The 27,444-nt window shown below is 34.0% G+C and overlaps 1 protein-coding gene across 6 annotated transcripts in view; it reads right to left on the reverse strand.

The window, feature by feature from the left end:
- Positions 1–27,444, reverse strand: part of Siz (Brefeldin-resistant Arf-GEF family protein schizo) — a 135,702-nt gene that overhangs the window by 38,263 nt on the left and 69,995 nt on the right. Inside the window, exon 2 of one of the 6 annotated variants that reach the window (XM_076375761.1) lies at positions 24,169–24,274. The exons of 4 other annotated variants lie outside the window; for them this stretch is intronic. The gene's annotated coding sequence lies outside the window, so the exon portion shown is untranslated. Of the gene's footprint in view, positions 1–24,168; positions 24,275–24,315; positions 26,052–27,444 lie in introns of those variants that run through there. One more of the 6 variants, XM_076375762.1, reaches the window with a different exon arrangement.

Genomic DNA, 27,444 nt, shown 5'->3' on the forward strand with positions numbered 1-27,444 from the left:
CTCGTTCGTTAACCAAGTATGTATAATTTACCGCAAATTATTCACAGAAGTTAATATTAATGCAAGAACCTCTTCTTATCCTGAATAAAGTTCAACGATGAATAATTCTTCTCCCAGTGAAGATTATTTTAATTGAGCAAATGTAACTTCTTTAAATAACGTTATTTACATTGATGACCGAGTAGCGAAGACCTCAAGACATTTAATTTGATTTCAGTTATTCTTTCTCTTGCCTTGGAGTTAGTTCTACTTTTTTTGAAATATTAAGAGGATAGAATTGTAACGAAAGCTTGCAATTTTGAACAAAAATATCGAAAAAAGTAAGTAAGATTTTCTGAATTAATTACCCCTGAACCTGTTATTTGTGATATAAGTTATACAATAGTAATTAATCGTAATTTACAAACTACGTTCGCAACGTGCGAATTAAACACTTATCTAGTAAACACTGCAGAGGCATCTTCGCTAATATCTACTGTCTAGTGTCTATCTATATACCTACTATGTAATTATAATCCTTATTACTGCATTCATTGTGCTTGTCGTTAAAGTTGTAATTACCGCTACACAATTACATTCTCGGTATTATATTCATTTCGCTACACTGCACTACATTGATGAAGTTTAGATAGAAAAAAGCTACTAATTTTTTTTGTTCTCGTAGTTTTAATACTCGTTTTCCTGATCTGTGTGGCTTTTATGTAGAAAAAAACACAATTTTTATTACAGAATTAATGATGAAGATTCAAATAATGACCGAGCCAATTCAGTTTCTCTAATTTGAAGAACATACTTTATTTCTTTCCTCTGTGATGACACTTATAACTAGACATCCTTCGTTAACTAGAAATTTGTATTGCTTCAAAATTTTTATACCTTTATCATGAGGTCAAACACTAACACCAAAGAAACGAAGCTTTTCTGCACTTCCAAGTCCAGTCATTATTTAATTTCACTTCGAAAAATGATATTTATTTTTACTTTCACTTTTCTGTGTCACTTCATATAGGTACTACATGTAGATAGGTTTTATATTTTTATACTACCTTTTATTTACTGTACGTTTTGTAATGCCCGAAAAACTTTTAACGCTGAATAAATATCTTTTTTTTGCTCTAAATAATACAAATGTTTCCATATCTTCTATTCCTTTGCAATATTAAGAATTGATTCGAGCAACGATATTAAATGTATGCACATAAGCGAAAATAGAACACTGACAATGATGACAATACGCTCTCACTTTGATAAAACGAAGTAGAAACGAAATGGAGGGTAGTAGGTTCTTTTCGATCGTCATTGGGACGAAAAAATCGTTCGGCTCGTAATTAGTTTATGCTCGCGCAACTAGAACGTGTCAGTGAATACCGTTTGTTCCTCTTTGGCGCGACGATATCGAGGACTCACGTACGAAAAAGCTTCTGAATAACGATGAGCCTTCCTTGTTCGAGACCTCGAGCTTCTCTTCACACTCGACGATCGATTGAAAATTATTTCACACGACACAGTACGTTCTGTCTTTTAAATACCCACGTTGCAATTAAAGTTGATCAAACGAAAGCAAATAAGAGAGAATTCTTAAATTGTATTATTTCAGATGCTTCAATTGATGAAAAAATATTTTAACACAATATTCTTTCAAAAAAAATATCTACTTAACATTTTTTTGCATTATTAGAAATTAAGATGATATATTAGATTCTAATTTTAATTAGATTCTTTTATTTAATACTCTCCATTTGAAACTTATTTTCACATAAGTTTTGTGTCTTTGTATAAATAAGATACTCACTAATATAATTTTAATTTATTAAAAACAAATAGGCGAGTTAATGTGTCACAAATTAATGTATGTTATAGTGCAGTATAAAAAGTACGATTTAACTCATTTAATGATAACTTTAAAAAGGGGAATTATAGATAAATACAAATTCATGAGCTGTTGTTTCATGAGTAGTAGTGTTTTATAATACATCTACTTTTGTAAAAACATAAATGTAAGTTAAGACTGTAAGTATAATATAGCATAAAGTTAACATCGACTACTATGTAATTAAATTAATTACAATGTCGAAAATTACATCAATTGCTCCTAATTCTTCAGAATATGGCACATACAATACAAGATGTAATCTGTGCATTTTGTTTTTATGTTTTTTAAAGTTCATTTACTCTATACATATATTAATAAAAAATTAAATTAGTAAGCAACTCTCTCTTATTAATAATTTAAAAGTGGTCTTAAGTCAATATCTTTCAATATTACATAGTTCATGCTAAAATTATAGTTTTCATCAGTAGGCATTTGTTATATCTTTTAAAATAAACATGTTTTTATTTGTTAAATTAATTCTGTGGGCAGTGAGGATCTACTTGGAGAATCGAATCCTTCCAATTTCTCCTATATTAAAATATGTCTCCTATCTACATTTGCTTTCGGCAAAGTAAAAGTTTCATAAACTGAAATATGAATGTTTTTGTTCATTCTTCGAAAGAAAGTTAAAAGCTGCTTACAAAGTAATCCCATTAAATCACGCGTTCTCTGTTTGAAAGAAACGATTTCTAATTCAACATTTCTGAAAATCAAATATCCAATAGCTTCCATTAAGAAAAACATGGTACTAAGTCCAGGTAATACGAAGAATTTCGATTCGACTTCTTACGTGAGTACACAGCTATCAATAACTCGAAGAGAAGAAACGTCAAAAAACAAGTCCACCAACAAATCTTCCAAACGTTCCTTATTATGTTTATTAAACCTGCGATCGTGTGAGCGATTTCATATTTTCCTGATTCATTGAATCAATGCTAAAGTTAATAACAAAGCAAACAGTTCAAACTGAACTCATCATGAAAGTAAAAAGCGAATAACTAACAACCTCGAGCGAAGGAACATTAAAGCAGGCTCGCCAAACTTTTTGTCGAATCGAGTTTTGTCTCAAAATTGAACGTAACTGCTGATGATTGCGTCATTGAAACGGTCAACGAACACTAATGCTGTCATTAAAAACCACTAACCGCTGTGGTATTAACTAACATTCTTCCTTTTGATCGTTAATCAGACACCGTTGCTTGAAAAATTAGGTTGCGCCTCGCCTATGGACAATTGAGACGACTGATGAACCCTTCAACGGTTGCCTCTCTTTCCTCGATTCTTTGAAAGGCCGACTGAATAAATCAGCGTGTTCCCATTCTGTTAAACCCGAGAGGGATTAATCGATTTCAAACAAGTGGCCACAAGTTGTTATTCTGTCGGTCACCGAAACGAGTTGAGTAGTCACATCCGATCTATCGTCTTTAGAAATCTTTCTCTGTAATCACCTTCATCAATTCAATTCTTCCAATACGGTTTTTCACTATTCGATACGAAGACTACAAACAATTCATGACACTTACAATTCCTTTCAACGACACTATTCTTCACAGAACTTGACGATAGTTACTAATAATAAATTTTTAAACCATCGTGTAAAATACAAGATATTCGATAACAGGTGCTCCAAATTTTAAAGATCCTGGGTCATTTGGATGATCAAAAAAATCGATTTTTTGTTTTCGATATTTCGAATGTACAACTATTATTCCAAAGCTGTAGAACGTTATCTCTTTATGTAGAACAAAGTTAGGGTGAGCGGGAATTTTAAACAATAAAAAACATATCTCTGTATATACTAAAACTCAGAAATGAACAATTTTTTAAAAGTAGTACTATTTCTTTGCAAAGAAATTTCGGAAAAAACGTAAAACGCATTTTTTTATCAATATTATTTTACCTAATTCTGATTCTACTTTCTTTTAGATTGACTACATGGTCGAACTGATACTAATTAATATTCCGTCTCATTTCCTAATTCATATTCTCGTTTCACACTAATGCAAATATTTAGTATGTACGAAATATATGTAAAATTTTAACTTAGTTGGGTCAGTAATTTTTTGAAGAAAAATTGTAAAAGAGGACACCTTTTATCTCGTGGTTCAAATGACCAGTAAACATGGGACAAAAATCAAGAATAACAAAATTTCATTTAAAATTTCGTTTCAGAATTACTGATTGTTAAGAAAACGCTTAAAATTTACACGAAACCTGTCTAACTTGTAGCAGTAGAATAAATTCCAAGTTAGATATACTTTACACGAATTTCAAGCGTTTCTGTCAACAATTACTACCTCTGAAACGAAAAGTTAAACACATTTTTGTTGTTCTTGATTTTCTCGTTTTATTTTGTTCAAATAACAACATGTTTATATAGAGATATTTTGCTACATCGGTAAAATATTTTACTCAAATACTCTGTTACACTTTCCATTTATGGGTTAAAAAAGTCATTATATATTTTCTGCTGTTTCTTCTTCATAATCAAGAAGCAGTAACAGAAAAGGACAAAAAGTTGATGGTACTTGATAATTAAAATAAAATATTATTAAATATATGACACTTGTCACCAAACACCTTGTGCAAATAAACTTCTCCAAAAACAGACATCTTTTCATCGCAAAAAGGCTCTACCAATATGATAAACAATTCTTCAATCACGTAACACTTGCCAACACAAAATATCCAAAAACAGTTTCCAATTACAGGAAAATATTCAACAAAACTACCATAAGAAAAGATGTTATTTAAACAATTTCGTGACACAACGTTCAATATCGAAGCTTCAACAACATTGAGCTCTGTTTAATTATTATCTGCCTTGAGCCCACGACATGGCTCACGTTATCAAAATCGCGATTGCAACGCGTTCTCCCGCGGATCGCGAGGACCGTTCGATATGGGTTATCGAGAAGTCGATATACATCGCGGTTATGAAGGAAATAACGAGGAAAGTACCTCGACATATCGCCGCGGCGCGCGTCGGCTCGCTATGACGTCGGGCACGGTACTGTGTTTGCCGTTAGCTTCTCGATACCATAATGGAACTGTCAAAGTCAAACGAAAGGTGGAACGTGTGCCTCCCACCGATGATTTCAACGCGTGTACTGCGAGCCCGCGTTGTTCCTGTGTCGATGCTCCACCCGCCTTCCTGAATAGAGGTCAGTTTACATAGGAGGAATTCCCGCGCTCCGTTTCATTTAAAAACCAGGGGTTCCTGTATAGTTCAATCCGCGTGGACGATTGAGACCTTTTCTATGCTGGCAATACGTTTCTACGCTCGTTTTGATACAGCTTTTAACCAATAACTTTTGGTTGAAGAATTCAGGCAATTCAGGTGGATACTGAATTTTGTCTGATGTCAGGACCTTTTTAACTTTTCATTGATATAGTATTTGTAGGTTTAATATGGTAAAACTAGACAGTACAGCGCAGCGTAGAGCCCACTTTAAAAGAAAGTTCATATATCTGATAATATTTTAGTTTACCTATTAAGTAGCATTAGTCGTTTGTTTTTTTCCATAAATGCTTCTTAATTATGAAGAAGACACGAGAGGAAATATATTAAAATTTTTTCAATCCTTAAATGGGGGTGTTGTAACATTATTTGAGTAGAATGTTTCATTCATGTGGCGAAACATCTTTAGATAAACATGTTACTATTTGGTATTATTTACAATGAAATGTTGCGATTTTGAGCAAAGTAAGAAATGATATAGTTAAGTAGAAACAGAAATTGATGTATAATATATTTCGTGCGAAAGAAACTAAAATTTAATTTTATAAAACTGTCAAATGCATCTAGGATTTATTCGACAGAGAACTACAATAACTGATCACTTAAATTATTATGATCACTTTGAATGATCATATATTTGAAATATAAAGAATGGAATTAAAAATAAGCTTAAAATGAAATTATTTTGTACTAAAACTATTGTTACTTTTTAAGTATGTTGTATTTTCATCTAATTATAGTAACTTGATCACCCATTACAGATCACTCCTCCGTTTGTGAGAGATTCTCAAGTGAAATTCTACGGTACGACAAAATCAGCTGTACATGTTCACTATTATTCAATAATAGCTAGTTCAGACGATGCGGTTTTTTGACGGAATCGGTGAATAAATAAATACAGATTTATTAGTAATTTTGGAGAAACAGAGGCTCTCTATATGAGACAAAAAATTAAGCACATGTAAAGATATAGATTTAGAAGAATCCACGTGGAGGAAAATATATTAACATAGTTGTGTGAACGCTGCCGTATTATCCATTGGGAAAAATTACCAAATTTGTCAAAAAATCGCATCGTCCAAACTAGCTGTAATGAGTCATTACTTTCAACATCTGTTCTCTTACTTAGCAAGATCTGGAAAACAGATAAATAAAAAATTTGAAGCTTAATAAATTTGAAAGTTGCAAAATTGAAAAATTTAAGAAGTTGAAGATTTGTATTAGAAATATTTGAGAATTTTAAGGCTACAAATTTTCAAAAGTTTAAAATTAGAAAATGAGAGAATTTGAATGCAAAATTTTCATCTGATCATAATAGTTTGATCACCCACTGCATTCTGCTTAGCTCCATTCTCCAAAATCAAGACAGACCTATCAAGACACTAACTTTGAGCTTGCTTTTTCGGTCAACTGGAAAATCCGCTTTCACCCCATGAAATAAAACTGCACAACTCCCCTCGTTCACTCCGGAAACTGTGAATTTTTCTACCGTCATACTAACCGCAAAAACGTGATTGGCGAACGCTTATAAATTCAATTTCACCAATAAAATTGTATTCCATGTGACCTCGCAAAAGAGAAATCGTCCTTTATCTCTGGTCGGTAGTGGAGTAAAAAATCATCGCTGTCCAGGAAGAATTCGACCGATAACAGCAAGGAGAGCTTTAATACAAGCGCATCGAGTTCAGCAGGTTTATCGAACCCAGTTCGATTCGAGAATATTTTCGAGAGCCACCAAATGTCGCTTGCTAACTGGCAACTGAACTGTGGATAGAAAAATTATCACGTTCCACTAACCGGTGCTGCACTTTCACGTATGGTAATGCCAACCGATAAGGATTTCACGTTTACGCGAAAGAGCATTCGACAAATTGTTCGTTTTCGAATCGACCTCTTGGAACACATCTTGTCACTCGTTCGAGCGCTTGTTTTACGTTATCGAAGCAACAGCATCGTTCAACTGTGATTTCGTCACACGGACTTCCGTTTCGACATCGCGCGACGCGATTTCACAGCTGCTTCCTGCTCGATAATTTGTGCTCGGAATCGACAATTTTAGTTCTCATTTCTCTCGCAGCTTTATACATGTCGTAGAAGGATTTTGTTCTGTTTAAGGTACTGTTTTGTAAATTTCCTCTTTTGGTATTCCTTCTTTTCTTTAAAAACTTTATGCTCCTACCCCTGCGTTGTTACCCCTTCTCATGAGCTATTACATTTCTGGACTGAACTATTAAAACGACTTACACAGTCGTGTAAGATGTGAATTAGGTCATAAAAATGATTAGAGCTAGAACATGTGCTTCGTCAATGTAAACATGCAACAATTTACAGAAAGAAGTTATGGTTTATGATTTGGAAATTTTTTTATTAAGGTTTCGTTGTGCTCTCCAGTCTGGAAATCAAGAGTAATGTCTCCGTCGTCTATGTTTTCTTTCTTGAAATTACTGTCATTTTCTTTCAGTTTCACCTCTCACATGACAACATGAATCATTCACACATGAATTATATTTCGAAAAGTCACCTTTATCCTGAATGCGTAATAAACAAGTCAACTTTGCATCTGTACTTATACAGTCGAAAATATATTTCGAAGTCACTTGGGAATTTCCATTACAAATTTTATTATACGATAGTGCTTTTGAGTTAAAGTTAACAGTTTCAACAAGAACTGTTTTTTTTTTTAAATTTAGTAAACGATTCGAAACTTTTAACTATAGTAATACGTTTAAGGAATATATTCTCTTTTATAAATTCCTTTTTAAAGTAAACTACAATTTTTAAACTTCCTAAATATTTAATCTAATACTGCGTATTTAAACCTAATTAATAGCTATACTTTATACATCACATAATTTTTTTCTGGCTTTACATTCAGGCTGCGTGTATCATCGTTGATACACAACATAATAACCACTTTATGACTAAAAATAATTATGTATCAATCAAGCAATAAGTTATTTACTCCACAAAAATACTTGTTACGATATACTTTATGATAACACATCTGTTCATACTCAAAATATCAAATAATCTAATCGGACAATTTAGCGTTTTACTCTAGAAATTCTGTACCCTGAGAAACTTTTCTGCTCTCAGACATTGTCTATAGTCTATAGTAGAGATACTGCACTAAACTACAGACTTCCCAGTAGCTACTACATACCATCAAGCGAATTAGTCTTCAAACACAATAGGAATCACAGACGAAGGTTCAAAAGATTTCACTTGACCGACTGGTTGCAGGGAAGTTTACTCTATGCTGGTTTTCAAAGTAATGGATCATGTACAATCTACCCTCTGGCTACACTCCGATGTGTATACGATAATAAATAATTTTCACATGTAATTACAATAATAATTATAAAAAGATCTTTAACAATGGAAAGTATATATAACAATGTAAGTATATATAGAGTATGCGATACGTATGTATAATACATTGTATATGTATGTGTAATGTGCAGGTACATTCAATACTAACGAGAAGTAAATATGCATCGATCTTTTACACCGTGTCAATCAAATAATCACACAGTTCATGTATACCCACATTGTTAAATATATTTCTTATTATTGAAGATCTATTTGCAATTATTATTTAACCAATCTGCACAAAATTAGTTCGGTGTGCGAGGAGATACGCAATCCATTCTTCAATTGTGAGAGTTTACGCGTACACAACACCTATCACTCTACCAAATTTCATTCGTAAGAGCTAGATTGAGGCTTCCTGTTGAAAATCTGCGAGCAACATTAGATACCACCATTAGCACCCTAGAAATGTACATTACTACGAATACATTATCAATGCGTCTTTATGACTCCTCAAGTTTTTTGTTAAGATTAAATATTTGATTTATTAACGCCTTTTACATAAATTATTTGACGACTACACTGAAATATTTATATTTGGAGTACTTTGCATATCAAATACATCTCGAAATCACTTTACACGGTGTATCTAAATCGTATAAAAAAGAATCGTGTAGAGATTGATTTACAACTTACAACTTGCCACTTTCTAACTAGCAAATCAATTTTTACACGACTCTTTTTACATGATTTGTTTTTACACAGTTTAGATCCATCGTGTAAAATAAGTTCCAGATATATGTGCTTCATGAAAATATTCTAACATTTTGAAAGCATTCAAGTCTTCCTTCCATTCGTTAATTATTTTCTAGCACTAGTAAATAAGGGACTTAAATACGATTTTTATTAAACTGATACATAACCACCTGCTTACGCAGGGGAAGAAAGGGTCAAAGTAAATTTCGCGTTACCAATCCAGAACCTGACACTGTCCTTATAAACTCTGCCAAATTTGTGCTCGCACAAGCGATTCTGGGAACAGCGTTAACGCTGGCGTAACCACAACACAAGGATAGCTGCGCAGCGGTCACGTTCGCTGCAGACGTACGGTGCCTAGCCATCGCGCAGAGATCTTCAATATGCCCGTGGCAAAAGTAAAAGTCAGGCATCAGGAGAAAGCTTTGGTGACTATATACACACGGCCTAGACATCCCAACCACGGGAGAGGTTAACAGCGGCTCACCAAAGGTTAACCCGTTTCGCGTCACACCTCCGGCGTTCAGTCACTTCCTCGAAACGCGATTATCCCAGGCAAATGACGTTTGGCCCGCTTTCGACAGCGTGTCCTCGCGAGATACGGAAGTTTCAAGCAAATTGTCCTAGCTTGGAGGGAAATTAAAATCGTATATTGTGAGTCCAAAGGGAAATTCGTGGAAGTTGCTGGTTTCAGGGATAAAATAGATTCTAGAAATTTCGAGGACAAGCTAGCGCAAGGATTCGTGAATAGGATTCTGCAAACAAAGGTACTTTGTGCTCTTACATGGATGGATCGTGAATTTGACCAATAGCACGCTTAGAAGAAATACGTAAGATCAATTGTAGATTATGTTACTAGCAGTGCATGTGTAACATATTTTTTGGCTAAGAATTCGTAAGTTTGGGAATAATTTGTGTACCGAAAACGAATTCAAATATCTAGTTCAACGAAGTTTATTGAATAGAGTCGAAGATCTAGGAATAAATTCGAATATTAGGGGACAAATTATTAGGTACCTATATTAAGATATTGTATAAGTAATGTCACCAAAGATTATTTTATTTCTAAATGAGTTAATGATTACAGTTATATTTAAGTATTTATATGCAGAATATTATTTCTATAGACATTTTGCAACTTTTAGATCATTCTTCCACAATCAAACTGTGGAACTGTAAAAGTAACAAAAAAACTTTATTACTTTGAAGATGGCCTAATAATAATTCCAACAAATATTGTTACACAAATTGTAGAAATTTTTAACTAAATTACTAGAGAAGCACATGCATAAAATATTACAATTTAATTTAGAATACAGAAAAAATTCCTAGATTAAAATAACCAAAAACTAAATTGATATCGGGTGGCTTAGGTAACATTTAAGTAAGCAATTCTAGAACAGCTTTGGTGTGTGTTTGTAAACTAGTTGAACGTACCAAATGAAGAATTAATAAAGTAGCAACCGGATCGTATAAATAGAAAACAGGTTTACGCTTCGTCATGATGCCAACCTACACACTGTCAAAAAATAAGGAAAGTTTTATAGATGCAAAACCGTTCATCCTACTATCATCGAAATGATCACTGGTCGTGTGTTTATGAAATCATCGTACAATTTAGATCTGCCTAAAGATCACATAAAGTAACTAGATATTTAGAACGTTTAATAATATCTACTTGTTATCGAAGTAAAGCTTTGAGAACACTCATAGTTCCCACCGAGAATATTTGGACGGTCATTTCGATTAACCTTCCTATTATAACGTTTAATGTGGTACGCCAATGATATTAATTGAATCGATATGGTACTCTGCTACTGTCGATGATAAAATACTGCAAATGTGATTTTAAAATATTCGGTAGACGTTTTATAGATTTATAATTTGGTTTCTCTAGATGAGTGCAGTAAGGCTATTTTTCCCTAGATTTGTATACATAAACTCAACATTCGTAAGATCTACAACTATAAGCCATGTTTTATTTTTTCCAGATTTTCAAGTAATAAAGTAAAGGGCTCAGTAACCGATCAGATCCTGGTAGCTGAACACTATTTCTAATTTTATTTAATTTTAAGTTTAAATTCTAATGTACCTAAAAAGAACAATAAAAAAATAAATATTCAATTAGTGGAATGCTATTCATTCAAGTGTCGAGACATGCACGTTTAGGTTGTCTACCTTACTGGATCATGTAATGTCTTAATCGTCCACGTTTTACTTTACCTATACTTCGTTCACTGGGAGAACGCAGTTGTCGGTTGACGAGTTTTCGTACCCTTTGCGCAGTTCACGCCTACGCTCATTAGTTATTGGCTCTGTCACTCCCGAGCACATCCCTACCCATGAACCCCTTGTTGGGCCCTTGGAGGTCCTACCATTTCTAAAGAAAGTCACTTCTTCAAGTGTTAGCGCATAAACGGTGTGAAAGAAATTTTGAGCAAGCAAACGATATTCTTTTAGATTTTAGTTTTCTCCGAAAGTATTAATGCGGCTCTGTTAGCAAATAAAAATCTTCTTGAATATCGTCTCTGTCGACCGAAAACGTATTGGTACTAGTCAGAATTCTTACTGCGTTACAATACCATAAACGACCCTAGATTTCCCGTGTCATAAACTACCTGGTCGCATCGAACATTTTATAGGAAATCCAGGAAACAGTTCTACCGTTGCTGTTTCTTTATAATCGAATAAGCTGTGGATTCTTATACATTGATATCTCAATAAATATTGTTTCTTAATATTTAGAAACATATATAATAAGATGATTTCCCTTAGAATTTCGGGAAATAAGGGAAATATTAACAGTATTCATAAATTTATACGTTTTATGCCTAAAGTTCCTAAATTTTCCAAGATTCCTCAACTGTAATGCAAGAATCTTGTCCCATAAAATTCCTTAAATGTTTTTTACTAAAAATCTTATGAAGTCTACTATCTCTAAGAGCTTCAAGCTTTAGTAAGCCTTCTAAGGATTTCCAATAACTAGATACCTACTTAAAGACTCAAATAAGGAGACTCAGTTGCGGTTCGAAGAACTTGAACCGAAAACATTTCTTACAGTTGTAGTGCGCAGAAGCTAATCGAATTGACAGCAAAGTGGCTGTTGAACGACTTCACAGTTCCTTCTCGTTTCCCTCGCCCGATGCAGATACGATGAATTAACGCCGTTCAAGTTCACTTGGACGATACGTCACACTCTAATAAGAAGTTGCAGCCGCCTTGTTCGATGTAGGCTAATAAGAAACGGACACGCGATCTAAGAAAGCTGGACGATTCCGACGATCCGCCTTTTAGCTTTTGCGCGTTACAACGACTCAATCGGTCTGTAACGAGCAACGACATCACCCATCGGTCGATTTCTAGTTGAAAAATCGGAGAAGAGGGTTCATTGTATGAGTTGATTGACTCTACTCATAGAGCTGGTATTCATTAGCCATTTAAAAAGATAGTGGTTTTGCGCTTAGACTAGATCGCTGATACAAAAGGAGAATATGCTGGTCAAATAATGTCATGTTGATGGACATGAAATATCATTCTTTTTCGAAGCTTAAATTAGGTAAACTGATGGTACTTTAAATAAGGAGGCATTGTCTGATGTACAGCACTATATGTATATAAGCATTTGGGCACTTCCACATTTCTGACAATACATGAAATGCATTTTTTTAATTATACTAATATCAGATTACATTCTCATCGGTATGTCGTCTGAAATAATATCTGTAGTTTTACATAAAGTGTATTTTATGCATTTTCAATAATAAGAATGTTCGAAATTTTTTCGCAGATTTCAAGTTGGGAAAAGAACAAAATTTGATGAGAATATTTTAACATTTTTAGGAGTTTGTATTAATGTAAACACAGTTCATCGTTTCTTTCTAAAATTACAAATTGGAGATTTTTTATTTAAAAATGTACCAACGAAAAGGATGTAAAATACCATAGGCAGTAATGTTTCAAGAGAGATTATAGAAAATAGTAGATATGTAGTAAATGGTAAGAAAAACTGCATTTCAAACCATAGCAGAGGATTCTATCACTCTTCGTCAGTTGAAGTCATGTAAAAAGGCAAAGAAAATAGCATATTAACACTCCGTTTATGAATGTTTTTTGTATCCTATTTTATGTCCCTATCTCTATGAATACGCGTCAATTTAATGCACGAACAAAACCATACATTTTCTTCAAAAAACAACATAATTATACGCTATTAACTTAAACATGAAACTGATAAATAACAAATGAAATGAAATATTAAATTATTTATTTTAAACTTATTATATTTGCAGAACCAGGCTGCGGGATCTTTCCTATCAGGTGTGAGGTATCGACTTCTCAAGGTATCGTCGCTCGCCACATTATTTATTTTATTTTTGACGGTTACTTTCTTGGAGAATCAACTCCTTTTATTACATTTAGATTTATTACTGCAGTAATGCTTTATTGAGTGAAGCCAATCTATTAGTATCAATGCTTATTTTACTATTTCGTCAAATTGATGCATATCCGTAGAGATAGATATATCACACAGAGAATTTCAAAATTAGAAGGTTTCAAACAAAATGAATTTGGATATATATTTGTGTCGTTGAAAAAAATTCCAGGAAAAAAATATAAATGGTTTATGTACTTTTCTTCATACAATTCGAAATGCGTCAAAATGACACGCTTCGTAAATAAAGTGTTAAAGACGACCCATAGGAAAACTTCATGGAGTAAACGAGGGAATTTTGCACCATCCTTTCCATCACTGACTACTATTTTTTAAAATATGTAAACAATTTGTTAATGAAGAAACTGTATCGAAACGAGGAGGCTATGAAAGCAACATTCACGAATTCTTTTCATTTTTATAAACTTGAACTAGCAAAATTAGTTAATCATTAATAAGAATGCATAGAATCACATGGAACTTATTTTGATCAAGTATATATGTAGTGTTTTCAAGAAAGTACCTATCTGAAGTTCTACTTGAGTATATGTATAACACTTCATATGCATCAACCCAATAGCTTCTTCAACCTCTGGAATGATTTCTATTCAAAAGAAACCCATACAAACGCGTCCAAGCATGCGTGACACTTTTTTTGTCAAAGCAAAAATCCAACGGTTTCAATTGCACCGTGTCTTGCGTGGCCCGCGAGTAAAGAACTCGTTTGTGTGTGATTACGTGGTCCCTCGACTCAGAATTTCTGCATATGTTCCCGTTCGACGTGCCAGATACATGGAAAACGAGCTGCAGAAAAGGAAACGTCGAAACGCCTTTTTAGAGTCTCGACAGTCGACAAAAGTGTCACCAGGCCGCAATTAGTGAGCCGTGTCCGAAAAAGGACAAGGGACAATCTCTAATGCCATCAAACGCAACCAGATTCAGTCAAGGACAAAGCAGAGCGGTTCAAAGAGGCGTCAACTGCCACGCGAAAAAGCATCCTTTGTCCAGATTTTATACGCGGGATTATGCACTCAAGTGTCGCTGCTGAAGAAGACATCAAGATGCACTTAAACAGCGCGCAACAAGGCAATTTGTAAATTTCGCGAACCACGAACACTCCGTAGCAGTATTTACGCATGCTGATCGTGGAATGCCATTTCTCTCTACTGTTTTAACGCGGTTATCGAGCTAAACCTGTCTTTTCCACAAGTTTTCCATCGGCGGCTTGCGAAAGTCTCGATGAGTCACCGACTCATTTGTCTAAACGCTCTTGCGGCGCAAGTCTGACGCGACTATGATGCGAAACTGAATTTAGAATGCAATGGAACGAAGTAGGATCGTGAAGAATAGACACTGGGAACAGTGGTGTGGGAGCGTGTGAAGTAGAATGAGTTTTAGCAGAATATAGCTATATTTGGTATGGTGGAGTAGAAGGAAGATCGATTGAGTAAGGAAGAATAGATTTTCGTAGAATAGAGCCAAATTGCGAAGAATGGAGTGTAATCGAATGGGAAAAGGTAGAAGGTAAAAGTGACTGTGAAATGGGTTAAAATTGAGTAAAATTTAATTTCCCACAATTCACTTAACACCATTTTACTACTGAATTCTAAGTCTACACTATGGGTCAAAAGTTTCGAGTTATTGTGTAAATTTATGAAAGTAAAGATTGCTTTTTTAAATATATTGTTGACTAATAATAGTAAGTTGTAATTATTGCAACAAATAGGTAACAACTTCCAGCAAAATGTACTTTGCTACATAGTGTAATTTGAACAGAAATTACCAAGTGATTTTAAACTTTTGACCAGCAGTACAGTTGAGTTATATCCATACGTCTATCTAAATTATTATAATAGAGTAGATTTGGGTCACATGGAATAAAATAGAGAGTGGAGTCGATTCAAGGGGCATGCAACTTTGTATGCTATGATAGAGTAAAAGAAGATTGATTGAATAAGAGAAAGTAAACTTCAATCAAGTAAATTACAACTGTATGCACAGGAATGTAGTCAAATAGGGTGAAATAAAAGTAAGAATAGAATGCACCTGTTCCACGAACTATACAAAACCTATTCTATTATACTGAAATCTAATGCTACTAAAATTCTGTTCACAGTTTTTACTTCGTATGATTCTCCGATTTGGTAGCAGTAACGAGCAGCAATTCACTTTTGTCCCATTAAATGAAGAAATGAGCAAAGTAGAACATTTCAGAAAATAAAGAAAATAGCGATAAGTAAAATACTATACACTGAATTTCTACGTCTGATTCACTATAATAAAGTGGATTCAAGTCACATGGAATAGAACCGAAATTTGAATAGAAGATTTGAATAGAAAGTAGAGAAAACTTGATATTTCAAACCTAGAAGAATTAGAGTAACATTAGGGAAAATAGAATAAGGTTAGGAAAGAACAGATAAAATGGAGGAGAACCCTGCAAAATCGAGGAAAACCGAATAAAAAGAACGAGGAAAGGAAAGAATCGAGTAAATGCCATTGAATTGGGAAGAATCGAATCGAATAGACTGACATGCTGGAAACTCCAGAAAGTGACTGACTGGAAGTCTAGCTAGAATTTAATAGAACAAGATGAAATTGCAATGTAATGAAACTGTATACACTGCCGCTCAAAACTTTAGACTCAGACCATACTATGACTTCGAAGCTAATCAAATTTTATGTAAGTGAATGAGCGTGTTATTGAAAATATTATTCGTCTGTAGTAATGACATTGTACTTAAGTATATTATAATTATTTTTTGGAAAAAAGTACAAACTTATGAAAATATCATTTTGCAAAAGAATCTCTTTCTTTTATGATAACACAAAAAGATTGCGACAACTTAATAAGCAATTCTTCAATTGTTTATAACGTAATGTACACTTCAAAACAATTGAAGTAATATAGTATAATTTTATAGATTATTTTCTTGTTTTTATGGATTCTAATTTTATTTGTCAAAAATGATCGTCATATAATTCTAATTAAACGTAATATTTCTAATAAAATAATTGTACATGGAAGAAAAAATGTGTTTTGTTTAAGCAACAAAGAACACCCCCAGTTCTTCAACAGCAGTGTACGTGAAATATAGTAGAATTCAACAAAACTGTATGAAATAAAATGGAATATAATAAACCCTGTAAACAGACTAAAATAAAATATGACAGTACAGAACGGATCAAACTAAAATATAATCCTGCACAACACGCGAAAATAAAAGACCAAGGAAGAAATAAATTGCGTAAACGTGTCCATCAGTTTCTCGCTATCAGAATTCAGCTTTCGTCGAGATTCCTGAAAATAAATCAGGCTACGAGGGAGCTCTGCATTTCGAAGATAAACGATCGCATGGGATTGTGTTTAAAACGAAAGCACGAAGCCAATTGTTCACTCCGTGCATCGTGCCCGAGGCTGTTCTCAAGGAAAACGGTGATGGCGTCACCGATACTCCTCACACACGTTTGTAAGTGCAACTTATCGGTGTCGTACACCGTTGTTCATAAATGGAGAACTTCCACCTGTGCGCAAACAAAGGTTTAACTTTTACGACGACACGATGTTTGATTAGCGATCTAAACTTAATCTCTATGCTTAAAATTTTCTGGTCGAAGATTATTCATACAAGAGGAAGCTCGACGAAAACAAGAATAATCTAGCTCCTTCGTAAAACAAGCGTTCATCTTTTCTTCATGATTTTTATCTTATTTTAAAGAGAATAGAATATTTTGAATTAAGATACTGCAATTGTAGGGAGAATCTTGACTTTTTAGAATAAGTTATAACCTGTAGTAAGTATTTTACGATACAGTTGAACTTCAACACCTTGAAACTCTATAATTCAAAAACTTCTGTAAGACCACAACTTTTTTCATTCCATTTCGCTCTGCTGTGAATGTTTCTACAAGTCGAAATATAAATTTACTTTAACTTAAATTACCACATGCTTAGGTGAATTATTTTACCTCTGCAACTCGAATTTCAAGAAACGAGACCTCTGCAAGTCGATGTTTACCTCTATTAGTCAAACTTTTATCACCGCTGCCATTATAACTCGAAGTAATTAATGATCTCAACCTAATGACGAAACATTAAATACTGTTTTCTTCCTTCCTCCTTTCACCTATTACAATTGTTTCGAATACCCAGAAATATAAGACCACACCCTATCTTTGAACCCTCGAACAGTTGACGTCCTACGAACTTTCATAAAAAGATGTAAGAATAGTGAGAAAATCACGTATTCTCTATCTTGGTAACAATGGGAAAATGTTAATGACCAAAACAATGTCTGCACACAGTAATACGTAATGAAGTTACCGACCTTTTTAATAATAACGAGTAATAGGACAGAATAGCATAATATTGGCCTTTGAACCCTAACAATTAAAAAATATAAACCCTCGATCAGAGCCTCTGTATGTCCAATTTTCGTTTATTAATCCTGTCCCCCAAAAACTTGGAAAAAATAAGACGCCCCTAACTTGAAGATTCCAGCTATTCATTCGAGATTCGAGTTACCAAAATTTGACTGTAATTTATTTGGTTTAGTTTTTACAAGATGCTGAAAACATCGCTTTTGATATTGAACTCAACTCAGAAGTTACAAAAGCGTAAACTGAAGATAATGTAAGTATTCAAATTTGTTACTTCTTGAAATGTCTAAAGACAGTATTTAAGTTCCTCAAGATTTTGGTTATTTTTAGAAATAAACTATATCTTTCATGTAACTTTAACATTAAAAGTCTAGGGTGAAATCTGAGGTAAATCTAAAATGAGATCTGGTAAACGCGGACGCCAAATTATTCTTGGTCATGAAACAACATTAAGAGCAGGATTTTTAGCATCTTGTAAGCTATAAAAATAAATTATTCAAATCTATTGTTCGTTACTTTCAAAAATTATGTCAAATTCTGACTGATATTGTTAATAAACACAAAGAGAAATAACGATGATTTAATAAAGATTGAAGAAATGAAGCAGATGATGTATCGAACTTTCAAACTCAAATCTATACAAAAACCAGAGTCTCATACGAACTAATTTTATTCTACATTTGCAACTTATTTTTACACGAGGAGTCATCTTACTCTTGCTTGTACCCTGATTTCGGAAGCACTCTGTAGGTTTGCAAAAAGAATAAAAAGTTCATGCTTTCTATTTCACTGAAAAAAGCATATTCTAACGACTTTATAGGCAAAGAGACTTTGCAATAAGATTCTAATCCTATAATCGTATAAAAAAATTTGTCACCGTGCAACTTTCATTGGAACGACGTCTAGTCATCGCGAGTTATTCCTGTCCCGTGCCATTCACGTTTGTGGAGCGAATTTCTCTATGCAAACAACACGTTCGAACGGAAATCTGAGCACATATCGCGGGACACCGACTTCGTGAACGGTACTGTACGGTTAACGGTATAACAGCAATGCTATCCGTAACTACTGGCGTTCGTTTACTCGCCACGTGTTCGTTGCGTGTGGTAGGCCTGTTGTTAACATAGTTATCGCGTTCGGCTATCAATAATGCGCTCTGTCGTCGAGCCCCGTCTCTTCCTGTCCCGCTCGCGGCACACCTGGCACAACTGTTGCAAATTGCATTTCAAAAAAAGAAGAAGAAGGAAACAGATCTGCTTCGGAAGAATTCCTTTTACAATCATCACGTTCACTGAATGAACGTTGGAATTTTAAGTACCTGCAATAGGTGCATCTGATGAATTTCATGTGCCATGCAGTGTTTGTACCAGTACTATTATACCGTGGAATTATTTAGTGAATATGATCATTTGTAGCAATTTACTACTGTTTTCTTCTATTACTTTTTTTCTATTTGTTTATTTATGGTAATGAATTATGAGATAGAATGTGTTGTTTTTCTTGTGGCTGAGATAGATCGATATTAGAATTAGGGTCGCTAAAATTGGATTTGATCGGTATCGAACTTTTTTCGAAACTGAATCGATAGCTATGTAATTAATACGAATGCTGAGAAATTAGTTATCTGTTTTTAGTTAGAAATTAATTATTTTGTAACATAGTGGCTGCTTAAGTACTAATATTTCAAATATACATTTTAGAAATGACACATAAGAATAATTATTGTTTTTAAATATGTATTTTACTGAAATTTGTGTAAATAGTATTTCAAATAAATAGTTAAATTTTTACATAGTACTAAAACTATTTTATTTTTTAGTGATACTTTTAATACCTAATTTGTTGTACTAATTACTTAAAATACTGTAACAATCGATTCTTTTTCTAAAATATTTTCTTTCTATTTTGTGCTTCTTGCCCATTATTGTTTATTTATCATTTTTAAAAGCAACAGAAAGAATTATAACTGAAAAATATGAAATAGTAAATGTAAAATGCACTGATCTACCTGAACGTGAAATAAATATTTTATTAACGTACGTAAAATTTCCCTGTTAGTTCTACTTTTCTTATAGACAGTTGACTTTTAAGCTGTTCTGAAACCAAAGTGATTAACTCCACTTTTTTAATTTTTTAATTTTAGTGTCAAAGCACATGATTGATACTTAACTTTGTGTATTTAAAAAAATATATATATTCTTGTTTTGTAGAGTTAACCGGTTTGGCAAGTAAGCAGTTTGTCAGGTTTGAAAACTCTTTCTAGATTTTTATAATGATTAAATTTTAAACTAAAATTCCGTTTAGTTTAAAACAAACCTTTCTTCTTACTTTTCATATCAGTTATACTTTCATTTCAATACTTATATTTACTACTTTTGTGATCCTTCTCGCCGAAGGTACCGTCAAAAGGAAAGTTCCCATCTTATTTTATGGAAAAAACAAGACTGAACGATAAAAAAGTAACCGTTGAACTGGATATCCTTATCAAATATATTTGATCAGCAGTTTTGAAAAAACAGCATTTCTAATTGATAAAATTGAGGTTCGTTTGTGCGAGTTGATTAAGGTTAATGGTGAAAAAAGAATTCTTGATCGCTTTCTAATTCTAAAACACGAATCAGAATGAAAAACAGTTACAGAAAGAAGTAAATGGATGAGAAAGGGGTTACTCGGTATGAAACGTGAGCCTCTATCTATCTCTGGGCTAGAAACGGCTTGGAATTTGGCCCCTGTAAGTTTCTGTGTTTCACGGTAAATTTCGCGAAACTAATTCCTCAGAGGAGAACAATCTTGAGCGCTCGAATTCCCTGCTTCCGTAGAGAGATCATTTTTGCACTATTGAGCGCGATTATTGGAGCACGGTTTTGTAGCATGACGGAGTTTTGTTATCTTCGTGACGATTGCGCGGCAAATCGATTGAAAATCACCAAAACAAATTGAAAATGAGGCGATGTCCACAGAGTACAAATTTGCAAACATCGCTAGAGAATTGTCTTCGAAGTTTAAAATTTAACTTTGAAACGTGTACGTACGATGGATACTAAAAGTATTTGGTATAAATATTCGTGTCCATAGAATTTAGAAAATGAACGTCTTGCGGAGTGAAAAGTTTGTGGAGTGTTTTATTTGTATGTGTGCCCGTTTAAATTTGCACTGATTTCCTTATGGTCATTTTATGGAGATATTTAAAATTTAATTAAATTTGATATACGAGCCAGTGATCGTGAAATACGAAATAACATATGAATATCGTTTATCAAAAAGGAACACTGGTTATGAAATCGACGAATTGGAATGTTAAATAAATTTATTTGCATTCGTGATCAAAAATCGTCGTATGTAAATTGTTGCAAAAATAGTGTTGCGTCTGCCATGTGATGTAATTAAACTTTAATAAAGAGTTCCACTGATGACAACGCGAAATGTCAAAGTGACATTTACGCAATTATTAAAAAAGAGAGAGAGAGAGAAAAAAAGCAATCATTGACACGTAACACGATCGTGATGTTATAAAACACAAAATTGTTGAAGGAAGAATGAAGGGACTGATCCAATAAAATTTCCATTATGTTTCTGTCCAAACCCTTTTTTTACACGTACATTATGATTCTAATAGAAATCCTATTTTTCTTCTTCTCTGAGATAAATTTATAGTAGAAAGTTTTTTTATTTAAAATGTATCATCTTATTGCTATTGCTTTTTCTAATGTAAATTAAGGAAAATAGCATCAATGCATTCCAGAGATGTAAAAAATTTAAAGTAGATTTAATATAAATAATACAAATAAAATATGCATATGAACAAACATTGTTTAATACTTGCATTTAAATAATTATTTGTATGCTTTTGTAAGTATCATGAAAAACGAAGGCAACTATCTTTTGTTTAATACTTCTTTATTCATTATTTTCTATTTTTCTTTTAGGAACCAAAAATGAAGTTTGTAAATAAGTCAGAAATGTTAGATTTAATTGTTATTGTATACAGGGCGCTCCACAACAGTTGTCAGAAGTTTCGAGGTGTTATTCTATATCTCAAACTAGAACGAAATTCAAGAATAATAAAACTGCGTTTAAAATTTCGTTTCATAGTTATTAATTCTTGAGAAATCGCTTAAAATTTGGAGGAAATGTATCTGACTTGGGACTTATTCTGCTGATTTCACTATATCTAACATGGCTAATGTATGCCAGCAGTGCAAGAAATCCTAAGTCAGATATATTTCATATTAGGTGGTTTGTCAAGGATTAATAACTGTGAAACGAAGCTTGAACCCCATTTTCAACATTCTTAATTTTCGTCTTATTATAGCGTGTAGTATTGACCCTTAAAATTTCTAACACCTATTGTCGAACACCCTCTACATCAATATTTACTTGTATAGATTTAGTTCATAACTGATTTACTCATTTGAAATACTAGGTCTTTAAATTTCAATAAAATACCATAAAATGTATTATATTTGTGTTAATTACCAGAGATACATATACATTATATTTAAAATATTATTTGCTTGAAAATTTATCATTTCAAAAAATGTGTTGCTTATGATATTTTATACCAGTTTTAATATTTTTACATTCTATTATAGAAATTAAAACAGTTTAAGAGCCTGGTGTCACACGAATATTGACGGATAATTATATTTGTGTCTTTGTTATTTTCAACTGGAAAAACGAGGAAAGACATACCACGTACACGACGTTCGTTATATCAACACTCACGTGACCAAGCTCTAGGTTACTATTTTCCTTATCAGAACTAATTTCAAATGACTAACCTAAATGTTTCAACACAAAGAAATATTTTATCTTCAAAGATATAATTTAAATAGATTTAAATTTCAAGTCATTTCTATTTTTCTATAGACTATTGCAATTACCACACTAATACCAATGAAAATGACTTAAACCCTGAAATTTCAATATAGAGTAGACCGAGGCGAATCGAATCACAGAGCGTATCGGATCAAAATAAGAATTTTGGCCATGTTTGTCCCATCACGATAGAAACGAGCATTCTGATCGTTCATATTGCTTCATCCCTCTCTTCCATACGTGCTACAGTAGCTCGTTGATTATTTTTAATCGTTATTTAGTACCGGCACACTTTGCAGGCTAGATGGACGCGTGCGAAGGTTACAATTTTGGTGCGAATCTAAGATACGTAATCTGGAGTTTCATATTTAAAACAAAAATTAAGCTTAAAAATTCAAATCTGTTTATGATGACTAATTTAAACGATGTCCAAATTTAGTATTTGATATGTTTTAGATTTTATTATATAATAATGTATTTAGGTAATCTGCTCACTTTGAAATCCTTACATATGGGGCTACTCGGATCACGTCATATGAAGTGAATTGGAGCACACATTTTTTTCATGTAAATAGATTCATTATTGTACGTGTGATAATTATTTATATATAACAGGTTCGTATGTGCATAAAATTTGATCATGGTGTCCCGAAAAATGAAAAAAAAAAATAGGATAAAGTGCAGTGTCTGTGATGAGTGAAAAAGGACAATATGTGTGCAACCTATGTGAAAACTAATATCGGTTGAGAGCTCATTGCAATTGAATGATATTTTTATGAATTGTATCCTAAGATTTTTTTTATCATAATTTCAGTTTTATTCAGAAATTTATGGGTGATGCGATTCACCCTGCATTTTGGGACGAATCGGATATATCCTACTTTTTGGTTTTTTGCTTGCAGAAGAAAGATTTTTAAATTTATTTTTATTTTTTCTTATCACTGTTCAAGCTAAATAAGTACTGATTATGAATTTATAAAAAAAAATCACTTTTTAATATTTAACTATTAGTTTTTTACCATCAAACAAAAATAATCCGATTCTCCTCGGTCTACCCAAGCTAATACTTCCGGAGAAAAATACAGCTCGTAGAAACCTCCAACTATTCACAGTTAAAAAGAAAAATTGTTTGCAAAACATATCCAATTCTTCAACTAATCATAGACAAAACGAGCATCAAAATCTACTCAATCCCCTCATCACAATAAAAGACAAGCAAAAATTTGACTAAGATCAATCATGAATGCGTATCGACCTCCCAGCACCCTGTACTCTTATTCTCCATCAATATACTCGAACTTTTTTAAAAGTGCCAAACATTTCTCTTCCAACCATCATGACATCGATCAAACTTACTTAACCCGTCTGCTTCGAGTGTCCAACGATCATCGGCAAACGGAGGATTATCGAAAAATCGATCACCAAATTAATCATACAATCGCCACCATCACGTTGCGGAATTCTGTAGAGTAAATGACCAGGTCTCAGCAAGGAAAAACTCACCAGCGCGAAAAATCAGAAGCGTGAAAGCACGGTGATCTCCCGCGTGATTTTGCGTCACTCTAGGCGCGCTACACCCACACACGGCTCGTTAAATAATTAGATTTGGTCGCGACGGACAATTTCTAAATTGACGTCGGTCTCGTCGAAGCCCGATGACGCACGAGTCGCGAATATAATGCACGCCATTATAGTTACTTTGTGGTCACGGAGGCCAATAAATTTTCCTTGATCGATCGACTCCGATCTCCTACCCTGCGAAATAGCCGCCTTTCTAATTTTTCCTGAAAGGGCGGTTCCGAAGGATTTACGAGACTTCTTCGTAGGACTGTGTCGGTTTTTTTAAGGAATTTCTCTTTCTGAGAAAATTGGAGGAAATGGTTTGTATTTGGCAGTTTTGATTCTTTGGTGGTAGTTCCTTGGGCAGATGGAGAAAATTCGGTGTTTCGAAGATGGCTCTTTTTCCTTTGAAAAATGAAGGATTCTTCTTGTCTAGGTCTTCTTAGTTTCTAATATTAAATTTGTTAACTTAGCATTTGTTTATTTTTTTGTCTCTCTGATCATTTAATAATAATTTTCCTCGGAGAATCCGACAAATTTTTCTTTGGCTTTTCTTTCTCCTGTGTTCGTTTCAGAAATACAGATGAACTGATCTTATATGTTTGGCTTCTTGAGGATTATTTCACAGGTCCTAAAAGATGCTTTGTGTTTTCCTTGTCTGTGATGTAACGAAACGAGCGATTGTTTTATTTGGTATCGTTGTGAACGAGAATTCAATTAGAGTCCACTTCTACCTCGTTCTTCGATTCAAAGTCCATGTGCCTACGATATAGTTAGCGGACAATACTGCGTTCGATAATCAATAACGGAACAAGCTTCGTACTGTTTTTCTTATTCCTTTTTAGCTCGCCAATTTTATCTTCCACAATTTTATTTCCTGTTTCTTGACCTATTCTGTTGAACGCCAGATCTTCCTTGAAAAGTTTCGAACGACAGAAAGCTTCTTTTTTGTCCTCTTCTCTTACTATGACAATGAAGAGGATAATAATAGCTCTACCTTATACCATGAAATTAATTTCGTTCCTTTTAGTAGGAAATCGGAATTTAATATTTCTCGTCCCTTTAACCAAAGCCTTTCAATATGAACACTCGATTTTTTTTTCAAAATAGTTCTCCACTCAAGAGATCACACTGCTGTTCACTTGTTGCTAAATCGCACCAGTAAAGTTTGATCTTCGATAACTCCAATTTCATCCACTTATTTCTCCAAACAAATTCCACGCTTTGTCTCGTCGCCTATTATATCCAAGCTCCACTAACCATTCTAACACAGAATAATTGCACAAAAGGTTGTAAGAGACTTATCTCGTGGCACCATATCGACCATGCTAATCTCATTCCTTCATCTGCCGCGCGTGTACACTCGTATCCTTCACTTTCTTACTCACCGATTCGATTTCGCATCCCACTCACATTCGCGCTTTAACCGACTGTATCCTTCACTTTCCAGCTCCCGCAACCGACCTTCTCCACGTAACCACACAAAAACAAAAAAGACAAGTGTCACTCTAATCTCCAGTCGCGAGGCAACTCAGCACCCCAGTTTCACCAGTAAAAGTCTGCCTTATCTTCAACGAATGGCTTCCTTTCGAAGACTAACTGGCAGGAAGCTCTGGGGGGCCCACTTGCTCCAAATATTACACGAGCAGGCAGGAGAGCGCTCGCTGACCACTTTTCGAATTTCCACGTCGTTTATCCTCCACTTTTCTGCCTCGTTTTCGATCCCCAACACCCTGAACGAGTCGAGTCGATGAGCTTCCCTCGAGTAGAGACGGCGCGACGCGATTTTCGTAACGCGATCGAGCAGAAACGGTTCTCGACGTGAAAGTCGCGAGTGAACAGCGTCCCTCTCCTCCTCGCCGAGACTTTCCACGGGCGTGTAACGCGAGAGCAAAACGCTTGATAGAGACTTAGCCGGCGTATCCTTTGAACTTCCAATCAAGCTTTCGCTGCATCTTCGATTTCACCGCTCCAGCCCGTTCCCTCGTCGCGGTTTCAAATATTAAACGCGACTCTGCTCGCTTTCCATACGGATTCTACGCTGTGTAAGAGGCTTACGGTCGGGCAGAGCGCGAAGCTTCGGTCTTTGACAGATTTCACGTAGGAATTTCAAGAAATTCAGTCGCTAACCGGACTTGGGACTTGAGATGGTTCTTGAAGGTGTTGGAGCTTTGCGATTGGAGAATTTCACGATCGGTGGTTTCAAACAGTTTCAAGATAGAAAGCAGGTACTTGATATCTAGATCAATAGATGTTAAGCATTTGAAGTTAGATCTGGGAGGTTGTGGTCTTGCTGATAGTTGTATTTGATGTGATAGAACTGCTCTAGAGTTCAGTGTAACAGTTTACAATTAACACTAATGTGTTTTAATCTTTCGGGGTTAAAAGTAGGGTGTTACGATTCTTTCCAGGTGAAATTGAGTAGTTGTAATTTCTTTAGAGCTGATGTCGGAGAATGGTGAGCCTTTTAGAATTGAATTAGCAGTATTCTAGTTTTTCAGAGTTTACGATAGTACATCGTAACCTGTTATGATTGATTTCACTAGAGTTAAATTTAGCGCGTTTTATATTTTTTAAATCGACGAGTCTTTTGGCATTAGGGCAGTTAAAATTTCTTTGAAATTCAAAGCAGAGCATCATAAATTATGTTGAATTGAATTTAAATTATTCAATATAATGCATAGCAACCTATTGCAATTGAGCTTGATGTGTTAAAATATTCTTAAAGTTATATTTGACGCGTTACAATTTTTATTTGGAATTTGGAATAGGTATCTACTGCAATTCCTTAGAATGTACTATAATGCGCCAGAATCTGTCTTAGCTGTATTCAACGCATCCAAATTTCTCTGAAGCTGAGCTTGTCATGTTTCATGTCCTTCGAATAAAACGTAGTATCTTTGCAACTATCTTAAAAATAGAATAAGAACGTTGCAGTTCAAAGTGGAGCAATTTTTTCTTAATTACTTTTAAAGCGCTGCATTTCCAGCAGAGCTAGCTTCTTAACACTTAACTACTTATGTAGAAATCCAACTCAAAAGCTTGCAATTCATCAAACCCAAATTGAATGCG

This window comes from Calliopsis andreniformis, chromosome 3 (genome assembly GCF_051401765.1).
Source record: "Calliopsis andreniformis isolate RMS-2024a chromosome 3, iyCalAndr_principal, whole genome shotgun sequence".
Classification (NCBI taxonomy): Eukaryota; Metazoa; Arthropoda; class Insecta; order Hymenoptera; family Andrenidae; genus Calliopsis; species Calliopsis andreniformis.